Source organism: Chenopodium album, chromosome 9 (genome assembly GCF_948465745.1).
Source record: "Chenopodium album chromosome 9, dcCheAlbu1.1, whole genome shotgun sequence".
NCBI lineage: Eukaryota > Viridiplantae > Streptophyta > Magnoliopsida > Caryophyllales > Amaranthaceae > Chenopodium > Chenopodium album.
Window position 1 is genome coordinate 40,513,811 of NC_137842.1, and position 7,193 is coordinate 40,521,003.

General features: G+C 41.7%; 1 pseudogene; it reads right to left on the bottom strand.

Moving 5' to 3' along the window:
* Positions 1–2,027: 2,027 nt before the first annotated feature.
* Positions 2,028–2,126, bottom strand: LOC145561169 (small nucleolar RNA R71; annotated as a pseudogene).
* Positions 2,127–7,193: the final 5,067 nt, after the last annotated feature.

Below are 7,193 nucleotides of genomic sequence, written 5' to 3' on the forward strand. Positions count from 1 at the left end.
AGAGGCCTTGGAGAGGCCTCGGAGAGGTCTCCAAGGTATTGCCAGCAGGCCGCGGGCGCGGGTCAATGAAGCCGCGGGCGCGGCTTAAGAAGCACAAATGGCCAGATTTTGGCAGGAACTTCCCGCGGTTGCCCCGCAGACTCTTCGCGGGCGCGGGAAACTTGGAGAGGGCGCTCCGTCTCAGAGAGACTGCGGCCCCCTGATTGAGCTTTGGGAGCAGGGGATTAGCCGCGGGCGCGGCATCTTTGGCCGCGGGCGCGGGTTTATAATGCCGCGGGCGCGGGTGTTGCCTAGATAGCCCGCGGAGGGTTCCGTACCCATTTCTCCGCGGCCGCGGATTCATCGGGAGGGGGCGCGGGATTTGCTGTTTTCTTCTTTGCTTATAAATAGAATTGTAATTCCTTTTTGAAACCAACTTTTTGATAATATTTCGTTAGCTTAGTTTTAGAGAGAGAATTTAGAGAGAAGTTAGAGAGAAGTTCTTGGTTTTGGATTTGTAACTCAACATTTGATCAATCAAGTTTGGATTTTTCATTTTCAATCATCAATATTAGTGAGAATCTCTTCCTTCTTTGATCTCTTACTTACTTGCTATTTGATTTATGCTTGTTGCTTGTTTTTCTTTGGATTTGAATTTGATATTGTTGAATATTTTTATTTCTCTTAGATTTTGATATAGAATGATGATCAATGCAATTTCTAGTTATTTGTTCTTGAATTTCACCATGATTAGTGAGTAGATTAGTTGCTAGGGAAAGGGGAAGCATGTTTGATTAATGAAATTGCTAGTTGATGCTCTTTAATTGATTGATTTGTTGCAAGTAAATTGGTTGACATAGTTTTGCATGTGATTGATTAGACTAGGAGTGATCAACCTATAAGATTAATCTAGATTGCATTGCAACTCTTAATGACATGAACAATTGATTTGAAAGTTGCTCTAATTGATTGGGTTTTCTTGTGATTCTTCTTGATTTGCCTTTCATAGTGACTCCTAGATTGGCCTATAGGAGATAGCATTTGAACTCTCTTGATTGCTACTATTTTTTGTCCATTGCAATACTTGAATTAATTGATTGAGCTCTAAACTAGCATTATCATTTGCATGTGGAACCCATATCCCTAGTGTTTAGACCTTTGATTTACTTGATTAGACTTGTTTTAGTTTACCATAGTGCCAACCATAATCTCAACTCCATCTTCAAGGTAGCTTGACTTAGACTCGAGTTTTCATCATTGCATTCCCTAGGGATCGACCCTTAACTTGCCCTATATTCATATAAGGTTGGTTAGGTGTTTACAAATTTAGTTTGACTTGGGGGAAGGGTAGATAACGACATACATTTTCCTCTTGTCAAAATGGCGCCGTTTCCGGGGAATGCTATTGGTGCTTAGCTTTTGTTGTTGAGTCTACTTCATTTTAATTGAAAAATACAAAAAGATTTTGTCTCTTTAGGCTACACTTGTAGCCGTGCTACTAATATTTTCTTTGAGTTTTGCATGCATAGAGCTCGTGATCGATCCATTGTGCCTTTTGACCCGGAAATCGAAAGGACTCTCTCAAGGAGAAGAATAGCTAATCGACCCTTGGGGTATAGTTCTTCAAGTGAAGAAGGGATTGAAGAAGAGCAAGGCATGGGAGAAAATCCGAGAGTGGCCTTGAAGGAGCTAGGAATACCCGGTGCTTATAGGTTTGAGAGCGGTATAACTCCGCCTACAACACCAGCAAATGATTTCGAAATTTGGTCGGCCATGATCACCTTAATTGAGAGGAGGCAATATAGTGGGGCTAAGAATGAGAGCCCGTTGAACCATCTTAAAGAATTTGAGAAATATTGCAACACCATCAAAGTCAACGGAGTTTCTCAAGAGTTAATCCGCCTCAAGTTGTTCCCCTTCTCTCTCATAGGAAGATCCTTAGAGTGGCTAGATAAAGAGGTGAAGCCCAACTCCTTGAGAACATGGGATGATGTTACAAAGGCCTTCTTGTCCCGCTTCTACCCTCAAAGGAAGACGGCGGAGGCAAGAGCCTTGATTCAAGGGTTCAAGCAAAGGCCAAATGAAAGCCTTTACGAAGCATGGGAGAGATACAAAGAGTATCAAAGGGAGTGCCCTCACCACGGAATCCCAACATACCAAGTGCTCCAAATCTTCTATGGCGGTTTAAGTCCCCAAGGCAAGTCATGCCTTGATGGGGGGGCCGGGGGTCCTATCATGAACAAGACTGAAGAAGAAGTGGTGGACATTATTGAGGACGTGGTGACGTACTATAGAGATTGGCAAGATGGGGAGAGGGACTCTTCAAGCAAGCAATCTTCATTGTACTCGGTGGACCATCTAAATGCGATTAACAACCTTTCCTCCCAAATGACAAACTTGGGAAAGGAGGTGACCGCAATCAAAGCCAAGTTGGAGAGCGCTTCTTCTTCTTCTCAAGCTTTGAATCTTCCCTCCCAATTTAAGGGGAGAGGTACTCTTTCTAACTCTCAACCCCCTCCCTCTTCACATAATATGCCTATGGGTTGTTTGTTTTGTGATGCATGTGGATCGTATGATCATGACTCTAGTAATTGTCCTAATGAATGTGTTGATGAGTTTGATAACAATGAGAGTGAGCATGTAAATTATGTGTCAAATAATAATGTCCAAAGGTTTGATAATCAAAGAGGTCAATGGAATAGGAATTACCAAAACCAAGGCAATTTTGACAACTATAACCAAGGTGGTGGTTATAGAAACCAAGGGAACCAAGGTTCTCGTGGTAGCTATAATAACCAAGGTTATAGTGGCCAAAATCAAAGCCAAAATTGTGGTAATCAAAACCAAGGTTATGGAAATCATAACCAAGGTAGTGGTAATCATAATCAAGGTGGTGGTAACCATAATCAAGGTTATGGTCAAAATCAAAATAGGGGTACTTGGAACAATCAAGGGAGGGGCAATTTTCAAAATAATGCTCAAAGAGGTCCCCCACCCGGATTTGTTCGAAGGACTCGAGGTGAAAATTCCTATTCACAACCTTCTTCACCTAGGACCAATTTGGAAGAAATAATTGAGAATCAAACCAAGTTGTTGAACACATACATGGTCGTTAGTGATAAAAAGTTCAATGAAATGATGACCCACAATAAAATTCTTGAAAACCAAATTTCTCAACTTGCTAATGCTTTGAAAGATCATGAAAGCCCTTCTTCTTTACCTTCCCAAGGTCTTGATCCCAAGAAACCCGTGAATGCTATTGTTACAAGGAGTGGTAAGGTTCTTGAGGAGATATTGCCTAGGAAGGGTGAAGATAAGGAGATTCCTAAGGAAGCCTTGGTTGAGAATGAGGGGGATAGGGCATCATTGGATGAGGTTGTGGTTGAAACACCTAGAGAGGTGAGAGTAGACAAAGAAATTGTGAAATTCAAGCTCCCTTTCCCACAAAAATTCATGAGACACAAATTGGATGAACAATTTGGGAGATTCATTGATATGCTAAAACAACTTCATCTTTCTCTACCTTTTACCGACGTGATCAACCAAATGCCAAATGATGCCAAATTCCTCAAGGAAATTTTGAGTGGGAAAAGAACTTGTGAAGTTGTGGAGACTATCAACTTGACCGAAAATTGTAGTGCTATCATCATGAACAAAATGCCACCCAAATTGAAAGACCCCGGAAACTTCTCCATCCCTTGTGCCATTAACAAGATGCAAATTGATAATGCCTTATGTGACTTGGGAGCTAGTGTGAGCCTAATTCCATATTCGGTTTATCAAAGACTTAAACTAGGGGAACTCTTACCTTTTAACATTACCTTGCAATTAGCCGATAGGTCAATCAAGTTTCCAAAAGGTAAGGTAGAAGATGTTCCATTGAGGGTTGGGAAGTTTGTGATCCCGGTGGATTTTGTTGTGCTTGAAATGGATGAAGATGCTACCATTCCAATCATTTTAGGTAGACCCTTTCTTGCTACCTCGGGTGCTATGATTGATGTGAGGAGTGCAAAGATTTCCCTTAAGGTAGGAGATGAGGTCATTGAATTTGATTTGAATGAAAGCATAAAGTATCCATGTTCTTCTCTAGAAAATTGCATGATGATTGATTCACTTGATCATGTTGTGTCTTCCATGCATGAGCACTTGCTCACCTCTAACGATGCTCTTGAGAATGTTTTGTTGAACAAGGAAAAAGTAGGTACACCATGCAAGGAAATGGCATTCTATGAGGAATTGCATAATGGAAGCATGGAGGAAGTGGATGAGCAAATGTGCTTGAAAATCTCAAGCCAAGAAGCTTTGCAAGCGGCCACATCAAAGGAAGGTAATGGTGTGCCTATGGTAGAGCTCAAATCTCTACCATCACACCTTAGGGTGCATCCTTGAGCGTGAGCCAAGCTCAAACGTTATGTGGTGTTTTGAGAAAGCACCAAGGTGCTTTTGGGTACACAATTGATGATCTTAAAGGTATAAGCCCCGCCTTGTGCCAACACCACAATACACTTGAGGAAGGCGCCCTTCCTTCTATCGAACGACAAAGAAAACTACATTCCCAAATGGGAGAGGTAGTTAAGAAGGAGATCACCAAGCTATTGGATGCGGGAATCATATTCCCCATCTCTAGCTCAAGGTGGGTCTCCCCCGTGCATGTCGTTCCCAAGAAGGGGGGCATGACCGTGGTTGAGAATGAGAAGGGTGAGCTCATTCCAACTAGGACGGTCACGGGTTGGCGGATGTGTATAGACTATAGACGTCTAAACACATCCACCAAGAAGGATCACTTCCCTCTTCCATTTATTGATCAAATGCTTGAAAGACTAACAAGGCACAAGTTTTATTGTTTTCTCGATGGATATTCGGGATTCTTCCAAATCCCCATCCACCCCGATGATCAAGATAAAACTACCTTCACATGTCCTTATGGGACCTTTGCCTATCGAAGAATGCCCTTTGGGTTATGCAATGCACCCGCTACATTCCAAAGGTGCATGATGAGTATTTTCGGGGATATGTTGGAGGAGGAAATGGAGGTCTTCATGGATGACTTTTCGGTGAGGGGTGTTTCATTTGAGGAGTGCCTTGTGAACCTTGAGAAGTTTTTGCTCTACAGTATCTTGTCATTCGATTATGGCTTGCATCATCTCCTTAAGTTCCACGAAAGGATCTAAGCTGAAGCTCGAATTTTGTTGCTCATTATTTGAAGTTCCAGCCATGCTACTACAGCTGGGAGAGGAGAATATGACTGATATCGGGCAAGGGGAGAACTCTGCAGAAAGGGATCTTCTACAACTAAAAGGGGCTTGGAAAACAAGTCTAGATCCAGCACGGGTCCATATAGAAATCCTGTTAACGAAAATGAAATGATAATGTGATAAGAAAGGAAAAAAGGAAAATGTTAGTATTCATGATTGTAACAAATAAACATAAAAAAAATAAGACTAATGAATATTTAACTGAGAGATGAACACCTAAAATACCAATAAATATGATTATATAAACTTATTTGAAAAGATTCCCCTTTTCCTAAAAAAAGAAGTTTTGTCGGGATTCATAGGTTTTCCTCTAGCTTGTGTTAGAAGTTTGGAGATTTTAATTGTTATCTCCTTATGTCTTGAATTTCGTGACACGCTATCGGTGGGTCCAGTACAAACTCTAGCCTATATATAAGTTCATCACTTACCTTACACATAATGTAACCTTATCCCTCCTTAAACTACACGATAAAAAAGAACTCATAAAAAAAAAAAAAAAACCTTTTTTATTATATAGGAATATTTCCCATGGATCTCAACTTGCCTCCTCAAAGTTCTCGTTCATCCCGTGTGAGGAGGTTAATCCAATTTTTCTCAGAAGACCCTACTCCTTCTCTTCAAAAATTAAGGGATAGGGAAAATGAAGCAGCTCTTGCTTCCATGTCGCTGGAGGACCGCTTAGTTGTTGATTCTCCTACGGGATTTTCTAACCAAATTCTCCCCACAACTACTTCTCCTACCCCTTTGGTGAGGCCTGTGTTGGTAGGTAATTTCTCTCAAACGTTTCGTATGAGTGATCCTTTAGAGTCCTTAGTTCTAATTGTGGCAGACACTGCGATTTTAGCCATGTCTCTAAGTCTACAATTTCCTTTAAGCTTGAGTTACTCTATTTTGGCCATCATAAGTCACAAAACACTCCCTTTTCCTCATAACTCCGGAGAGAGTTCTAGCTCTACATCCCCATTACCCGTCAACCTTACGAGTCCTAGGGCACTTAGATTGTTGTTGTGGGATGTTCGAGATCAACCTATGACTCGACTTCCCGGTCATCTCCTCACGCTACTCAAAACATACCAACCTACTTGTTTTGTACTTCTTCTTTCGGACCCTAGAATAGGCGAAGAGGTGGCTAAGGGTTTTGGTATTCGAACATACTCAGTCTTCCGCGGGTCCGGCTCTCTCCCACCAATCTTATTCTTATGGGGCGAAACTTGTTTCTTTTCTATGAACCAAGTGACTGCAGATTCAATAAGTTTATCTGCCTATGTTTCGCATCGTAGGACTTCCTCAGAGGTTCCATTACGAGAAGGGAAGGGTCCGAGCCAAAGTTCAGCTAACCAGGCCCGGTTAAATTTATCGGATTTTGCTTCTCATGATCGCTTAAAGGCAGCAATGGGTGGGCCATCGAGCTATTTGCGTTTTAAAGAAAGTTTCCTCCAAAAAATACCTGAATCCAGAATTCCTTCATTCGTGATTCCCGAAACATTATGGACAATAGGCCAAAGGGGTCTTTTTTCTTTAATGGACATATTTTCAAGGGCACGAATAACTGATCCTTGGGTGCACTCAAAACCTTACACACTCTCTTTTGCAGCTATCTCCGATGGTGCATTCAAAAGTAGGAGTGGGTTCACATTACGGAATGCTGAGGAGAACTGGGTGGTCGGGTTCGGTTCTAAAGTTAAAGGGCCTGGCCTATCACTCTTTATCTTATCATTACTACAACAAGGTTTCAAAAAGGCTCGCCTGCTACGAGTGAAGAATTTGGAAGTGCTGGTAGATGTTAGCATTTATAATCTAGTCTTGGCTAGTTTAGACATCTCCACCAGAGAGGTTGAGTTAATGTTATGCGACATACTCCAAATGTGTGCTCACATGATTGGGAGATTAGTATACAACATTTCTTGCAGGAGGATCTAAAAGGGGCCTTATTTCTTGCTGAATACTGTCAAAGATTCT